Here is a 19,176-nt window from a genome sequence, read left to right as displayed (position 1 = left end):
AGATTAATACAACACTAAAAAGTTTCAAGGGAATAGCTAATTACCACTTCGCATCCACTAAAAAACACTTTGGCACTTTGTTCATCAAGCTGAGTGTGATGGTGCAGTGATAAGTCACTGGACTTACATTTGGTAGGCTGGAGGTTCAAATCCTCATCTTGCCATCCACATTACTTTAGGTTTTCTGTGGTTTCCCTAAATTATTTAAGACAAATGGCAAGATGTTTCCCTTGAAAAAGGACATGGTCAATTCCTTTCCCTACCCTTTTGCAGTCTGAATTTGTGGTTGTCTCTAAAGACCACAATGTCAATGGGATGTTTAACCTTACTCTTCCTTAGTTCTTCACTCTAAAAAACAAAGTAGAATAATGGCCCCTCTCTTTCAAAATATATACAACCTAGAGTTTACAGACATTTTGCAAACATTAACCCCTTTTCACAGACCAAGTTAATACCAGATGAATAATTTTTTGTGCATGACTACAGGAGAACTTGTGATGAAGCAAGCTGGGATCTTTTTACTTCCTCTCTTGTTTTGCCATCTGTCCCCTTAAATTTATGTTACTTTCATTTTTGCCTAATTATCATTATAGGGTGAAATCAGTTATTGTCTCATGACTTAGATGCTATTGCTGACTTACAAAGAAATAAAAATTCTGTGATAAACATTTGGACGAAGAACTACTAGGATTCTTAAAGTACTTATTTGGCTCTATTTGAGAACATATTAGCAAATCCATCCCTTAATTAATTCCAAAATAATTACCAGGTTTGTCAAAAGCATTGTTTGTGTAACTATATCTGTTAATTTCATTATTTAAACAAACAATTCGGCCTAACCTTTATGATAGAAGGAACTGTTAAAGAGGAAGGATTTTTCAGATGTATTCAGTTAATTGCATGAGTTATGTTTAAATTGTAATTTCTGTAAACTAATCATCAACTAATGTATAGTTTCAGTGCTTATTATTCTGAGGATAAAGGCCTGATTTTTGATCCCAAGTCAGTCATTCCACGGCCAATCTTCAGATGGGAAGTCTGTATCAGTTAGAGTAACAATAATCATTAATTTAACAGTGGAATTAGTGTAACACAAATAGGCCATGTGTTGAAACAATGACAGTGTCTGTTCAATTTATTTGAGAAATAGTGTCACACGTACCGCATTAATTCTGCAAGAATTGTGAACTGTGTTGTTAGGTATTTACTGCTCATAGAAGTTCAACAGCAACTATTGTAGCAGTATGCTGATGTTTGCCTGCAACCTATTATCATTTACCAATAGTGAACTGGCCATATAACTGTGTAATATTGGGGAGTTGTGAACAGTTAAAGTAAAGAACTGTGAAATGCAACTGTGCAACTGTCAGCTGTATCATTTACAGTAGTCAGTGTTGAACTTCCACCTCCCCATTTTTCAGCCAGTATAACATTGCATCACATCAACACCAAGGACTGTCAATGAAGAAATAAAGCAGGCGAATGTCACAAACTCTTTAATGCTATTGTTAACTGGCAGGAACATGGTTAAAGACACAATAATGCATAAAGCTCAAGCATAAGAGCATTCAGGTTCTATGCAATTACTGTCCTTTTTTTATTACTGTCAATTATCTAGAAAGTGGCAGTGTGACATACTTGCTTCCACGATCGCTTAATTTATTTGGACCTGACTTAGGCCATTTTTATGTATCATTAAGTTATGGAGATTAGCTGCGCTGAACTGGCATGAGAATATTTCGACCTGTGGCTAAGAAAAATAGTACACAACGTTCCATTAAGTATATTGCTTGGGAAGCACCTACTTGAAATAGCAATCTCTGTTGTAGGTTCGAAGATGCATGCATGAAATAAATGTGAATCAATTGGGCAATAACCAATGATACATAAGTTACACCCCACTGCAGAGCTATCAGACATGCCAATGCAGATTATCCACACTCCAATAAAACATGTTGTGGCCATTAAAGACTACTGTCGTGGAAACACAATTCATTCAATGTAATATCTATTGGCATAATGCGCCCATGCATAAAAATCACAACCACAGAGCTCAAAGTGTGTAGTACAGGTTAAGCCGAAGGATGTATACTATCTAGTACCAAATTTAAGGTGTGACATGAAGTCACATAGAGGGCATGTGACCGTTATGTCAATTTGAGTATTTATCCGTGGTCAAATAGGTCACTAAAATAACTATTCACTTTGCATCCAGAAGTGATTTATTGATAAATTCCTGGCTCTCCACATCATCAAAATATCTGCTAAGGAAGAATGCGAAAACATAATCATAATTTTATGAAACATGTTGCATGAAGTACAAGAGTCAACATACCAAAAATAAGTCCACAGTCTTCATACAGAGTATGGAGTCATGTATATCACCCATCAATATTGGAACATAACTGACATAACTGATAGTGGGAGAGCATTACAAAGCTTAACTAATATCACTTGCCACCAGATGTCATGAATGTATAAGGACAGTGGTGTTTTATTGTGTCCATAGAAACAATTGAACAACCTTATGCTAAAAAACATAAATAATAAAACAGAAATCAAAGTATATGACAAAGTGTACAGCATGTACGATTCAATAAACAGTTTTACAAAAGATAGTGACACAAACTGTTGCCAAGTGGTGAGACTGAATTGAAAAAATGACATTATATGTTCAGCAGTAGTGAGCGAGACAAGGCATGGCTCTAGCACAAAAAACCAAATTACTGTGCTGCCTCATCCTCCATACTCTCCAGACCTGGCCACTGCAGACTTCTTTTATTTCCAAAATTGAAAACCCCACTGAAAGGATGAAGATACGCAACAATAGACGATACAAAAGAAAATTCACAGATGGCCCTTCACGTGATCCAGAAAGAGGCATACCAAGACTGCTCCTGTAAGTGAAAACAGCTTTGGGAGTGGTGTACCAATTGTGCAGGAGAGTACTTCAAAGGAGACTATGCACAATAAGTAAAAGATAAGCATAGAAAAATTGTGTGTACAAAGTTATGCAATTTTTTGAACAGATCTCATAAGCTAGTGTGCCGATTCCTCAGCCAGACTAATTTTTACCTTACGAGTGTATGCTCAACTGCTAGATTGTGCTTTAATGTATTCTGTAGTTAAGTGTGATTGTACTGATCTCTGCTTCATGGGTACAACATTACAACACTTTCAATCAAGCACATTTCTTTTTTAGGTTCACTATAGCCAACATGTCAGTGGAAGTAGTTCTTCAGTCTCTTGTTGAACAGCAGCGAGCTCTCATCAGTCAGCAACAGGCTCTCTCTGTGGCACTAAACAATACGGTAGCATTGTTGATGTGCCAGGGTTCATCAACGCAACCCCCACCGTTACCTCCACATAGTAATACTGCGGAAGACTGGGATGCATATGAAAAACACCTTCAGCAAAATATTCAAGCTTTTGGAGTCGTCAGTGTACGTAAGGCTTTCTTTCAGTCACAGATTTCTCCTCGTGTTTATCACCTTTTGTACCAGCTAGCTCCTTCTACAGAACCCGTCTGTCTCTCTTCATGCAATGCGTCACTTGCTCTCTACTTAGCAGTGCAAACATACTCACGTTACTGCTGCTCACAGCGAGTTCCGCCTTTGTCAAAATTGGATGCAACAGTCATACAGAGCTTGGGGAGCAAGCAAACTTTATGGGCTTAGCCATCATTGCCAGTTTGTTACTGAAGCTCACCATGACTCATGATGATACAATGGTTTGCAATGCTATAATACACCTGGATGTTAGTGAATGTGCTCTACAATGTGAAAATCCCTCCCTCACAGAGGTTTTGAGCACTGCCCAGTCTTTTCCATAGTATCTAGGGCAGCAGGAAATCAAATAGAAGCTCGGTATGCAGTAGGCATTGTTGCTTCTTCTCCTCCTCAGCCGCCATCATTTAGCTCAAGGGTGAAAGCCGATGTCGCAGTCATACAACTGCGGACTCCACACCCCTTGGGGCAATGCCATGCTAAGCTGCAAGAGCAGTCAATGTCACAACAACAACTGCATGTTCCTCTCTGGTCATGCTTTTGTCCAATATGAGTGGACCGCATGCCCAAAGTGTTAGGTAACATGTAACCATCCTTAAAAAAAAAGAAATATTGCATCTGTATGTCACTCTCAGCCTCCTTCATAAGATATGAACCATGAACATGGATGTAAACATGTCTTTCCCAAGTGATGATAGCCCCAAAGGAAATTTATTTTGAAGTATGTGTAATGGGACAAGATGTTAAAATCTCAAATATATGGGGATTGTGAATCACTGCTGTTCTCTCCTGTCTCTTGTCAGTTGGTGAGTTACAATAAACAATTAATACACAAACTGGGACAATTTCTTACTCCCGTATTGTATAAAACAGTTGTTCTGCGCTTGATCTTTCTAGTGGTGGATAATAAAACACTGGAAACTTATTTGGGTTAGACACCCTCAAAATTTTTGGATTTTCCATTTCTGATTAAGTGTATCTGGTAATGGGTCAAGTTCCATGCCAGCAATTGGACACGCTTTGCTCAGAATATCCCTCCCTGTTTTCAGAAGGTTTAGGGTAGCTACCAATTTCAAGGCTCACATGAAACCAATGGCATGCCCCTGTTCTTTTGTGCCCATCCTACCTCAAAAGCTTTATGGGTGCAGGTCATCTCAGAACTAGATTGACTTGCGTCTTTGGCTATTATTGCACCCGTCTCCTTTAGTGAGCAGTCTACTCCTATGCTAATTGTGACAAAAAAAGTCTGTAAATTCACAGTCTGTTATTGATACCTGTCCATCGCCACAGCAGGATGAACTCTTAGCACAGCTTTTCGGGGCCCAAATTTTTCCAAAACAAACTTGTTGGAAACCTACTAGTGACTGCCTTTGGATGATGATTTCAAACACATTCTCATAGTGAATACCACTTTAGGTTTATAGCAATACCAGTGCATGTCTTTTGACGCTGCTAGTGCCCCTGCCATTTTCCAGCAGTTTCTGGAACAACTCATAGCCTCCATGCTAGGGTACATTAACCACCTGGATGTTATTGTGGTGTCAGGTTCCTCAACGGGTGAAAACTTTCAGAACCTTTGTGCCCCATTCATGGAGCTGCAGGCTGCTGGGTAAATGTTACTTGGACGAATCACAATTTTTTTAGCTGTCTATCTTCTGTCTTGGTTTTGAAGTCTCCTGTGCTTGCATCAGGCTTTTAAACCAGCATGTCAATGGAATTACATCTTTGTCACATCCCACCAATGTCAAAGAGTTACAGGCCTTTCTCAGAAAGATTGCACACTACCATAAATTTCTTCCTGATGCAGCCACAGTGGCTCAGCCAGTTCATGTTCTCTTAAGTACAAGTGTTCCTTTTCACTGACCACCAGTTTGCTATGGTGTTTTTCCCTGTTGAAGCCAAAATTACACTCGGCAACCTGACTCGTTACTTTCCAACAAGGCCAACATCTCCTTTTAGCCACCAATTCTTTCCAGTATGGCCTTGGGGCCATTCTTGCATAAAAACAGTTCTGAACATCCTATTGCATATGCTTCCAAAACTCTGAATCATGTGCAACAGTGCTACTCACAGATAGAAAAAGAAGCCATTGCTATCATGTATGCCCTAAAAAAATTTTATAGCTTCCTATGCAGTTCTAAATTTCTTTTTATCACTGATCATAAACCTCTGGTCTCTTTTCCATCCTTCAAAAAATTTTATGGTTTCCTATACAGTTCTAAATTTCTTTTTAGCACTGATCGTAAACCTCTGGTCTCTCTTTTCCATCCTTCAGCATCTTTACCAGACAAAGCTGCTAGTCACCTGCAATGCTGGGCTTAATTTTTGTCAAGCTAAAACTAAATGATTAATTTCCAATCCACTGCCCAACACACTAATGTGGACACTCTATCTCAATTTCCAATGGGCCTTGATTCAGCATTTGATCAGGACGAACTGTTGTGTTTCCATTTATACATTGAAGCATAAAACACCACGGACAGTTTTCCCATTACCAGTTCTCGGATTGTGGCAGCTGTCACGGTCAATCCTGTCTTATGTTAAGTTGTTCAACTGTCCACAATGGCTGGCCAGACAGACCACCAGGCTGAGCGTCCGATCCCTTGCATAGTTATTATGTTCTTCATCACCACCACTCAGTTTCTGACTGAATGTGGCCACACTAATGTTTACCTAAAGATTGTATGCTCAACTGTTAGACTGTGCTTTAATGTATTCTGTGGATAAGTGTTATTGTACTGATCCTTACTTCATGCAGTGTCTTGGTGTATTCCTTCATGTGGAAGTGGAATAGAGTCATTAGCTGTGTTTGTACAATGGAATAGAGTCATTAGCTGGGAATTCCGATAGTGTGTTTGTACCATGTTACAATAGAAAGATTGCACAAAAATACAGTATGTGTCCCCTTTTAGCGATATTAGGATCTGTAGGCACAGTTAAAAAGTTTGTAAGAACCAAGTAATAGCACATTGACAAGATAAGTTTCTTCTTTTTATTCTTTATAAATTACTATCTTCTTAGAAAACTAAATACATCTTTCTAAGAAGAATAAGACTACAATTAAAGGGCAAAACCTTAAATTTTCTTATACACACATTAGTCAAGTGAGAAGCCCCTATACATAAAACAGAAAGTGCTTAAATGAAAAGCTGGCTGAGCGGGTCAAAGTACATGACATACAAACAAAAGCATAGATGGTTATGGGTCAGAATATTCATTACACACATTTAAAAGTTCATATAGTTGCCACAGTTGACATAAGAGGATCATGGTTGAACATATGCTTGTTAGAGGCAGCCACCTGGTAACAGTGCAATATACAGGGTGTCCCATTAATCTTGACCATTCTAAATAACTGTTTGTCCAGATGCAAATTACAAAATGTTTCAAGCAAATGTTCTTTAGCCATCAGGGGTACAACAATCAGCATGATTGTCTTCATTGTAGCTTTGTTTTTTACAAAGACATGAACAGCACTATGACTTTTTTAAATGCATTTTTTTATTTGGTAATTCGTTTCTTCTCCTAACGACCTATTCAAAAATGTATCACAGTCTACCATACACTGAAACACAATGTTATTAATTACATAATATCGGTGTCCAAGGTCTTCACTCTGAGCTTGGTCTCCACTCTGAGCTTGAATGTTCTACTCTTGGTGAATGTTACAGGATAATCAAAGTCAATTTTGTGTTACGCTTTTACTTGGTTTTCATTTGTTTTCTGACAACTCCATCGAGTGGATGAGTTTGTGATCCTGGGCTCAAAGCCAATGTTGTGTTATGTAATTAACAACATTGTGTATCAATGAATGGGACACTGTGCTACATTTTTGAATAGGCCTTTAGAAGAAGAAATGAATTATGGAATAAAAAATACAGGGTGCCATTTAAAAAAGTCATACTGCTGTTCATATCTTTGCAAAAAACAAAGCTACAATGAATGCAATCATGCTGATTGATGTCACACTGACGGCTAAAGAACATTTGCTTGAAACATTTTGTAATTCGCATCTGAGCAAACAGTTATTTAGGGTGATCAAGATAAATGGGACACCCTGTATGTAAATAACACTTCAATCAAATACTCTATAGTTCAAGTTTAGATGCACTATGACCGAATTCAAATATAAAAGCAATACTGATCTATATTACAGGGACTCAGTAAACTGGAGTGTGTGAAGAGAAATATACAAACAAACTTAGCTAACTTAAAATAGAGTAAAGACAGCTGTGGACATTGGGAATTACTAATTTTAATTAAAAAACCTCATGTTACATGGTAAGAACAAAATATGCAGGTACTGACTAAAGCAGAATAGATAGTATCAGAAAATTACTGCAGCATAAGGGCTTTGATAAAATCCATATATTTCTCTCCACACAATCCATTTCACTTAAGTCCCTTAATATAGATCAGAATTGCTTTTGTATTTTGCCATGGTGAATATACATTTAGGCTATAAAGTATTTGATTGAAGTGTCATTCATATATCTCATACTGTTGCCATTTGGCTGCCTCTGGTATGCTTACCGTATTTACTCGAATCTAAGCCGCACTTTTTTCCGGTTTCTGTAATCCAAAAAACCGCCTGCGGCTTAGAATCGAGTGCAAAGCAAGCGGAAGTTCTGAAAAATGTTGGTAGGTGCCGCCACAACTAACTTCTGCCGTCGAATATATGTAGCACTACACAAGCATGCTTTGTGGGCACAAAGATAAATACTGGCGCCAAAACCTTTTTTTTTTTTTCTCCACCCCGAGTTTCGACCACTGCATTTTCATACATTATCCAACGAAGTAAATTCAAATTCCGTATTGTTCACCTTTGAATGTGGCGGAATTTCAATGTACTACGAAAATCCGACTGGCAAGACTGTTAGGGATGTTTGTCAATATGGCTAAGTCTACGTTCCGAGTTTTTTCCTACCTGTGAGAAGAGATGGTTGCTAATACGAACCTGATGAAATGTGAATCACATGCAGTATTCTCTTCACCATAAGAATAATACGAATATAAACATTTTGCCATGTATTCTTTCGTGTTTGCTGCTATCTCATTTAAATCCTGTCTGCCTAATAAACTATGAAACTAGAGTGAGGCAACAGCAAACACGGAAGAATATACGTATCGTGTCATGTTTATGTTCGTATTATTCTTATGCCTATTAGTGATATAGTCAGAAATGAAGCACGGCAACTGACTAGATTTTAAATGTAAGATGACTAATTTCTGTGAAGAATTTGATGTACTAAAGAAGCGGCCGCAATGATTTTCAAACGGAGAAAAATTTGCGCCTAACTCTCGTTCAGAACATGTTCTATCATACGCAGTCTATCATTTGGTTCTTGTTGATCATTATCAAAGAAAGCAGCAGTGTAAGTAACAACAAATAGCAGTCTCTTGCCATTGTTTCGCTAATGAGACGATTCCTCTTTTTTTTTTTTTTTTTTTTTTTTAAGCGGCGGTAGCGCGCACAAAAGCAAGTCATGTCGCGAGCGGCGACAGGCCGTAAACACGCACTATCAGAATGCGACAAACAATGCATGACACAGTACAGTAATGCATTTTCAGCTTAGAGTGACGTAAACACCTATAATAAAAAAATGGCACTTATCAGATCAAAGCAAAATAAGCAATCGATTCAAACCAGACGAAGCACGTGAAATAGGAAGAAGTACCCGTATAAATACGGACGGAGGTCCTGACGCATAACAATGGCTACCTGGTAAAGCTTAACTGCTAAGCTTACGACTCGAATCAAACTACTGTAGCTGTATCGTCTTTCATTCGACCTAAATTGTGTCTCATATTACAATGGACCAACTTTGTTTCGATTTGGAGGTGCGGCCTAAAACTTTTCTCTCCCCTTGAATTTTGAGTCTCAAATTTCAGGTGCGGCTTAGATTCGGGAAATATTTTTTTCTTTTATTTCGAGTCTCATTTTTCAGGTGCGGCTTAGATTCGAGTGCGGCTTAGATTCGAGTAAATACGGTATTTTCAACAACAATCTTCTTATGTCCTGTGTGACAGTTATATATAATTTTAATTGGGTGTAATTAATATTCCAACTCCTAACCCTTTATGCTTTTATCAATATGCCATGTACTTTGTCTGGCTCAACAGGCTTTTGTGTTAAACATTTTCTTTTTTACATAGAGGGGCTTTTTGCTTGGCCAATGTTTGTATAAGAAAAGTTCAGCTTTTGTTCTTTCCATTATAGCTTATTCTTCTTCAAAAGATATAATCAATTTCTAAGAATATGTGATGGTGACTTTCCTGGCTTATGTGTTGTTTCCAGGACTCTCGGGTGTCCAGCCGGATGCGATCATTCAAGTCCCACGATATTTTGGCGATTCTAACAGGTACAGCAACTGACAGATCCAGACAGCCTTCAGATGACAGAAATGCAGCAGAAATTACTTTGTATTGTAATGAGAGATTGGAGTCAATGATTACCATTAAACTGTTCCCGCATCTAATATTTAGTCCAAGATACCTCTCCTCATTCTACATGTGTCTCTTTACTGCCTCGCTTTTTGGTTGTATATTGTCACTCAGATTAACTATTTTACCTTATGTTTTTCCTATAAATAGTACATTATGAGTAATTTTTATTTTACCATTCACTACAAATGTGGTACAATTAACATCATTTTCTCCATTCAATGTCACTGCCTAGCAGCAGATTCCGTCAGCTATCTTTTCAAAGTTATTTACTGAATCCTGCATATTCAATTCACTGTTGCATACTCTTATTTTAGCCTGTTTTTAGGTTTATACTTAGATTTTTTAAATGTTCACTTTCTCACTACTAAACAGCAAATCGAATAGTTATTTTATTGACTTATTTAGCAGTGGATAAAGATTCAAGTATATATAATAAATGCCTGGCTGATATTGGTCGACCGCTGCTCGTGGTCGTGCGATAGCATTCTCGCTTCCCACACCCGGGTTCGATTCCCGCCGGGGTCTGCCTCGTGATGACTGGGTGTTGTGTGATGTCCTTAAGTTAGTTAGGTTTAAGTAGTTCTAAGTTCTAGGGGACTGATGACCATAGATGTTAAGTCCCATAGTGCTCAGAGCCATTTGATTTTTTTTTTTATATTGGTCTCCTACGCAAATGCCTGTATGCTAGTGACAGATTTAAGTTGAGTATTGATCAACACTATTTCATTGGCAACCATATAGCACTGGATCATCTCTGGAAAAGAATGCCTTTTCCAGAGACCTACTTTCTTTCATGCACACATTGCTCCACATTCCTAGCTGAAACAGTTGGCATGTGTTCGGATAGCATACGTGTTGTAGGAATTGTACTTCCCAAGCTCATTAATGTGACCACAGCCTATGATGATATCAACTTCCAATAACTACTCACAGATGGCAGTTGGCAGCAGTAGCAGTGGAAGGCATATAATTCACGTTGGGGATGAGGAGAACAGTGCAGCCATTGTTATAACATGAAAATGGAGTGATTTATTTGATGTCCAAAAAAATGATCATTGGCTTTTGGGCAAAGGGTTGGAGCATTTCTGAAATGCAAGCTGTCTGAATGCCACTGTGGTTTGTGGAGATGTGTATGGACTAATAGACATTCAACTGACCATCCAAATGAACCAAGGGGCTACAAACAGTGACTTGTCAATAGCCATTCAGTGAAAGTTGTTAAGTTTCTGCCTCCACAGCAGGTGCCTTATTCATGTGCTCAGGCTGCTGTTCCACAGGAACGAAAGCTGGAATTTGCACACCAATACTACAGCTAGACACCCACTCAGTGGTGAAGGTGGCCTTTTCAGGTTAATTATGTTTTATGCTCCATTGGACAGATGCCCATTGGGATGTACAACATCAAACATCTGAAAGCGATCACTCAGCAACAATCTTTGGAAGGGTCCAGGCTGGAGGAGGGAGCAGTATGGTCTGGGGAATGTTTTTGTGGCATTCCCTGGGCGATTTCATATTTCTGGAAGGCACAATGGACAAACATAAGAGTGCATCTATCCTTTGGGACCAAGTCCATGCCCACATGCAGTTTGTTATTCCTCAGCGAAGTGGCATCTACCAGCGAGACACTGTAACATGTCACACAGCTAGCAGTGTGCGTGCATAGTTCAAATTACACCAAGGTGAGTTTACCATACTCCCCTGGCCACCAAAACTAAACCAAATTAAACCCAATTGACAATGTGTGGGACCAGGGACCAACGTTATCAGGCTGTTCATGTCAAGGATCCTCAACTGATAAACCTGGCGCAGCTGGCCATTGCACTGGGGTTGGCATCGCTCCATAGCTCTGTCATTACCTTCCAGAATTTCACTGACTCTCTTCCTGCAGGTGCCGCAACAGTCTGTACAGCAAAAAGTAGTTATTCAGGCTTTTGATAAGTGGTCAGGTTAATGTGAATGGACAGTGTATATCTCAACCATTTTCTTCATTTTAAATATTCTATCCATTCCCCAGAGGCTTCTGACATTAGTTAATGCACTATTCCAAGCTGTTAGGGTTCTGTCAACAATGCAAACTACAGGAGGGAATAATAACAATATTATGGGAGGGGTAGTTTTCTATTCACCACATAGAGGAGGTGCTGAGTCACAGACAAACAAAATGAAAAAGACTGCTAAAATATTTAAGCTATTGGGCAAAGTCCTTCTTCCAAAGCAGAAAACAAACATACATTAACACAAGCACAACTCACAGCACATGGACACTATCTCTGAGCACTGGGGCTCACTGTCAGGTACAACACTATAGAGAATTCTTACATGCAGATGTCTCATTACTCAAAATACACATGTTAATTAAATGATTACAGTCTATGGACCTTTACAGATAATACTGGATGAAAATGTGGAAAAGTTTCATTGTGGACTCTAGGTATGAATTTTTGATGATATTGATTTATTTTTGATGATACTGATTTGTGTGACAGGGAGATGTTTTTGTGACAAGTTCCAAATCTTAACTTTGGATACACTTTGTATGTTGTTACCAAGAGGAGTTTGGGCCCAAACTCTTTGCCTTTACAAAAGTCTGCTTGTGTCTGTGTATACGCAAATGGATATGTGTGTGTGTGCGAGTGTATACCCGTCCTTTTTTCCCCCTAAGGTAAGTCTTCCCGCTCCCGGGTTTGGAATGACTCCTTACCCTCTCCCTTAAAACCCACATCCTTTGCCGGCCGCGGTGGTCTAGCGGTTCTGGCGCTGCAGTCCGGAACCGCGGGACTGCTACGGTCGCAGGTTCGAATCCTGCCTCGGGCATGGGTGTGTGTGATGTCCTTAGGTTAGTTGGGTTTAAGTAGTTCTAAGTTCTAGGGGACTTATGACCTAAGCTGTTGAGTCCCATAGTGCTCAGAGCCATTTTTGAACCCACATCCTTTTGTCTTTCCCTCTCCTTCCCTCTTTCCTGACAAAGCAGCCGTTGGTTGCGAAAGCTAGAATTTTGTGTGTATGTTTGTGTTTGTTTGTGTGTCTATCGACCTGCCAGCGCTTTTGTTTGGTAAGTCTCATCATCTTTCTTTTTATATATATATATATATATATATATATATATATATATATATATATATATATATATATATGATATGAATATAATAGAGGGAAACGTTCCACGTGGGAAAAATATATTTAAAAAGAAAGATGATGAGACTTACCAAACAAAAGCGCTGGCAGGTCGATAGACACACAGACAAACACAAACATACACACAAAATCTAGCTTTCGCAACCAATGGTTGCCTCGTCAGGAAAGAGGGAAGGAGAGGGAAAGACAAAAGGATTTGGGTTTTAAGGGAGAGGGTAAGGAGTCATTCCAATCCCGGGAGCGGAAAGACTCACCTTAGGGGGAAAAAAGGAGGGAAAAAAGGACAGGTATACACTAGCACACACACACATATCCATCCTCATATACACAGACACAAGCAGACATTTGTAAAGGCCTTTACAAATGTCTGCTTGTGTCTGTGTATATGAGGATGGATATGTGTGTGTGTGCGAGTGTATACCTGTCCTTTTTTCCCTCCTTTTTTCCCCCTAAGGTGAGTCTTTCCGCTCCCGGGATTGGAATGACTCCTTACCCTCTCCCTTAAAACCCAAATCCTTTTGTCTTTCCCTCTCCTTCCCTCTTTCCTGACGAGGCAACCATTGGTTGCGAAAGCTAGATTTTGTGTGTATGTTTGTGTTTGTCTGTGTGTCTATCGACCTGCCAGCGCTTTTGTTTGGTAAGTCTCATCATCTTTCTTTTTAAATATATATATATATATATATATATATATATATATATATATATATATAGATGCCAACATATTCCTTCCATTCATCCCTCTCCTGCATCTTGCATCTTGCATCTCCATCTTCTGACACCAACAATTTTAGACATTCTTGTATGTCTGCAAGTACTGAAGTCTTTGTGTTCATCTGCTCCTTTGTCTCATTGGATATTGTAGCAGTGCTACTGTTTTCGAATTCCACATGAAAAACAATGCCCACCCATTTCAGGTGGTTTTAATTAACTTTATGATTTGAAGACCTGTTATAAACTGTAAAATTCAAAATTATGCCATCCACACAGCTCTTCACCTTCATTAGTCAGCTCATAGATTTTGCATAGCACCTTCTGTGTGAAACATACTTTTAGCTCTTCACATTGTTGTGTCAATGTCCAGGTTTCTGAGCCCTATGTTAACACTGACATATTGAATTATTATACATGTGACACTTCATTCTCCTGGACATATTTCTGGAATTAAGCAATGAGGCCTGCAATATTAGCACTTATTAGCTAGATGGATGCATCATTATTTCCACACTAATATAATTCAGAGATCTTACTGGTGTATCGTTCCTTCACATACTTCTTGTTCCATACTCAAACTTATGAGAGTAATTAATTGTAATGATACGCCAAATTCAGTCACGGCTTCAATAACTTTATTTCTTCTTATGGTGTCATATGATGCTTTAAAATCAACAAATAGACAATTTGTTTCTATACTGTATTCCCTCATGTTTTCTAACATTTGCCTCAAGGTAAGTATTTAGTCACTATTTTATTTGTCAGGTATAAAGCCTGCCTTGTATCTCCCAATTGCTTTTTCTGCAAAAGGTTTTACTTGGGTACAAATCATGGTGAAGAATATTTGATATAAACATTAAGCCAACATTGTGATATAAACTGCAGTTACTTACTACAACTGAGAAAGAAGAAGTTTTGACAAATTACTAGCTTTTCTGCCTGTTTACTAGGTTGCATTTAATAGATGTAAGCACAGGTAGTATCAAACAGTATAGCAACAGTTTACTGTTAATCAGTGAACAGTCCACCTCCATAGCTGAGTGGGCATGTGGATGATAGCAATGACCCGAATTAGATTCCCAGTACTGCCAGAGATTTTTCCTTAGTGGGAGGACTGGCACAGGGTGCAGTCAGCCTCACGAGACCAACTGAGGAGCTACTCGGCTGATGAGCAGTGGTTACATGGTCAATAAACCCAATGCTGACAGGGAGAGCAGTGTACCGAGCACAAGCCCCTCCATATTGCATCCAATAACGCCATTGGCAGAGGATGACATGGCGGTCAGTTGGGCTTGCTTGCCCCTTCTAGGGCCAGAACAAGAAACTTTACATTTTTAACAATAAGTGTTCTAAGTTTTGACTGTCTTTTGTATACCTTAAATTGTTCCATATCCCTAAAAAGGTCTTCTTCTTGATTGGACTAAAGCCATTGGCACACGGACCGTGCATCCAAACGTTGAGCGTGGAGTGTGCCAACTTTCTGACGTCATAGCATGGAACAGCATGTTCGGGAGTCTTTCCGAACATGCAGAGCAATATCTAGCATATCAGATGTCCTCAGCGTGCGTCTGAGTTTTGACCAATCAGATGGCACAACGCCACCTACGCCACATGCAGGCCATCTCCCTTAAGCACAGAGCAGTGAGGCGCCATATTGGCATTCAGTTCAAGCCTATACGTATATATGCTGTTTCTGAGCAGCAGCAAATTGAGAATCACTCGAAAACCTCTTAATTAACTGTGTGATTTGTTGCAATAAAATAATGAGAAACGTCATATTTGTGGCAAAAGAATTATTGTAACTTGTGTATCATGAGATTATGTCATCTGAATGTAGTGACACACTGAGGATCCACCAAAAATCCATTGTTCTCGGTACAGTTTGTTATAATTAAATTTCAGGCAGTAACATAGCTACAATTAACGCATTTAGCATGTTGTAAGATGTTAGAATTGGCTACAGATGAATTGTTGTCACTTTCGTGTAGCGAGTAGCGTCAATGATCCACAACCATGGGTGGTAAAACGATGGTTCATGTCTCACGAAGCTTAAATATTTTTTTTTCCTAACATTTGCATATTTAATAGGTTCTGACACTTTATTATTAGTTTAATGTAAGTATATACTACATATTTTATGTTACGTAAACATAAGTTCACCTTTTTTTTGAGGAGTGAGCTTGTTCGATTCGCTTAATCTACAGGACACCTTACACTACTTCTATAAAGATATTTTGTTCCTTTTTCTTTTGAGTTTCATAACTCATGTCTTTAAAAGAGTCTACTACTGGGTAGGAACAGTGACCAAGTAAGAATGACCTTAGGGTTTTACCAAAATGTGGGAAAGATAAAATAATGCTTACCTTATGTGGAGAACTATTGCAAATTTGTGTCACACTGTTTGTAATAGAACTTTTATAAGCCTGTCTCCTTATTGATTGGACATGGTACTTCCCTTTTTGTCTTAAAACATGTACATCAATATTGAAGTTTTTGTGTATATTGCATATAGAATGACATAACTAGGATATGGACAATGGATGAAACATGCGTTTTAATAGAGCTAACGAGAGAATTTTACACGCGCCTGTTGAGTAAACAGTGTGATTTACGAATAGAAACATCTCACAACTGCCGATGGAGTGTGTCGCGATCGCATATACCACATTGGAGCCCACATACCGTATGCGCAAGTGGCATCGTTACTGAGCATTCAGCAGCACACTGAACTCGACACACTTAACGTTGACATTCAACAGCACAGTCCATGTGTCGATGGCTTAAGGAAATGCTATGAGAGAATATGTGAATGAAAGAACAATAAAGGAAGAGCAGCAAAGTTTTGTGAATGAAGATGGATCAAGCACATGCGAGTACATAACAGCTAGTCAAATATAATAATGTTGCAATGTAGCTGTAATGCAATAGTGAATTTAATTTGTTAATGGAGTAAGTTATTCATAGCCTTTAGTATGATACAAAACCTTGTTACACATGCAAACAAAATTCTGTATAATGTGGGGAAATCATTAAGGATCACATATGGAGGGAGCAAGATTTGGAATCGAATTTAGCAATCCAAATATTCATCTTCTGTGGTTTTCTGAAATCTCTTAACGAGAGTCCTGGAATCATTCCACTGTAAAGGGCACCAATGATTTCCGCATACAACTAAGGCTCGAATTCCGTTGTAGCAGACAAGATCTCAGATAATTACTGAAAAGGCTAATAACTGGTACACAGTAAATATTTTCAGTGTTGATCTCGAAAAGTGTCATTTCCTGCAATTTCATACTAGCAAAGATGACCTTATGATACCACAAATTAACATTAATGGTCACACATCAAACAAAACACAGTGCACAAATTTCCTTGGGTCCCAACAGGATAACAAATGAAAATGAAGTCAATATATAGTTAAACTAATAAAAAACTTCAATTCCACATGTTTTGTTTTCAAATTTACGTATTTCTCATTGTGCTGGTTTTGAAGATCAGAGTGCTAGCTCATTTTGCACACTGTCTTACCATCTGAGGCAACACAGCTAAAGTAAGGGCAGTATGTGTTCAGAAAAATCAAACTATTAGAATGTTGTGTGGACTAGGTAATGGTCCACATGGCAAAGTGATTTCAAAGTTAATGCAGTTCTTACATTCACTTCCCAGTACATTTACTCCTTACTATTATGTGTTTCTAAGTACATTTACTCGTTGCTATTATGTCAATTTCAGTTGAGCCTTGGTCTACACAAGAAACAAAAGTAATTTGCATGTAGAGTTTAGAGTTAAGAGTGGGGTACAGTATTCTGGGGCAAAGTTGCCACGAGAAATAAAGGAAGTAATTGGGAGTCCCTGCAAACACAAACTCAAATTAAAAACAAACCTCATTATTCACACCTGCTTATTATCTTATGGTCTCTGTTCACAGCTTTAAGATTCCCATTAACAGCATGAGAAGTAGCAAGTTAACTGTAAACAGAGCTCTGTATAGCATGGACACTTTAATGTGGCAGCCAGCCACATCCATATACAAACAACAACCACAAGGGAAGAAGTGGTGAAAGGGAACAAGCTACATCTCCCTCTTGCTGGGCTAGTAGCCTACAGCCATGGTTTGTGCTTCTGTTAAGGCAGAACTGACACATATTGACAGCAATTGCTGACCGTTCTTGGGGCAATGAAAATCTTGCTTGAACTTAGTGATGGACCTAGAGTAACCTAGTCATTCATTTCAAAATAAGAATAAAAAAGAGCAACATACAACACACAAAGAATTCATTAAATGGTACCAAAATGGTTTACTGAGGTTGGAAGTGATATAAACAAGATAGTGTATGCCCAGTCTCTATTGGTACCTTATGCAACCATAGTCCAAAACTTCCCCCCGCATAAAACTTCTATGGTGAAGTGTCTGCAAAATATATAGGCAACTACTGGTCTATGATTAACATCAATTTGGTTGTGTACAGTTTGCCGTAGTTTTCATAACAACAAATAGAAGGAAGTATGATGAGCAGAGGAAGAAAGCTCCAGCCAGCATACCAAATGCTATGGGGAGAGACTACCAAATGACAAGGAATAGCTCAGGGAAGGAGGCTGGATGGAAAAGGAGTGAGGGGCTTCATCTCCATTTGCACTTTTTAACAAACATATAAATGAGTGGAGGTGACACATGAAGGCAACAAATACGTGATGGTTTAGGGTAAGTGATTCTTAAAGGCTTAGTGAAAGTGAGATATTGAATCTATTGCGTGATGGATCGGGTTTTGGTTCTACTCTCATTACAAAAGAAATAAACAGCACGACATGATATTTACTTACATAATGACTACCACAAAGCTACTGTGATAGTTATGTTGCTCACAGTTCTATTGACAGTGAATGAGCTAGTACCACACTAGTAGCTGTAACTTTACCAACTTCTACTGATTCAGAACCATTAGGAGATGAGTGACAGAAAATACATTCCTGCAACTGGATCTAGAGGCATTAATATTCTGGCCTACACAAGAAAGGAAGGGAAGGAGAAGCACATCAGTAAGGTTTCGTATTTACCATAGTTAACCTACAATCTGTTCTCTTTCGGTGAAGCCCTCAATAAAGGTATGACACATCAATCAGACAATAAAATGTGTAAATTTTTAAAGGATGAAAGTGTTGTTGCAGAGGGAGAGAGACATTACATCTACATCTACATCCATACTCCGCAAGCCACCTGACGGTGTGTGGCGGAGGGTACCTTCAGTACCTCTATCGGTTCTCCCTTCTATTGCAGTCTCGTATTGTTCGTGGAAAGAAGGATTGTCGGTATGCCTCTGTGTGGGCTCTAATCTCTCTGATTTTATATTCATGGTCTCTTTGTGAGACATACGTAGGA

General features: G+C 38.7%; 1 protein-coding gene across 1 annotated transcript in view; it reads right to left on the bottom strand.

The window, feature by feature from the left end:
• Nucleotides 1-19,176, bottom strand: part of LOC126187746 (activator of 90 kDa heat shock protein ATPase homolog 1-like) — a 110,358-nt gene that overhangs the window by 78,717 nt on the left and 12,465 nt on the right. The gene's annotated exons all lie outside the window — the stretch shown is intronic.

This window comes from Schistocerca cancellata, chromosome 5 (genome assembly GCF_023864275.1).
Source record: "Schistocerca cancellata isolate TAMUIC-IGC-003103 chromosome 5, iqSchCanc2.1, whole genome shotgun sequence".
Lineage (NCBI taxonomy): Eukaryota > Metazoa > Arthropoda > Insecta > Orthoptera > Acrididae > Schistocerca > Schistocerca cancellata.
This window is presented reverse-complemented; position numbering and strand designations above follow the sequence as displayed.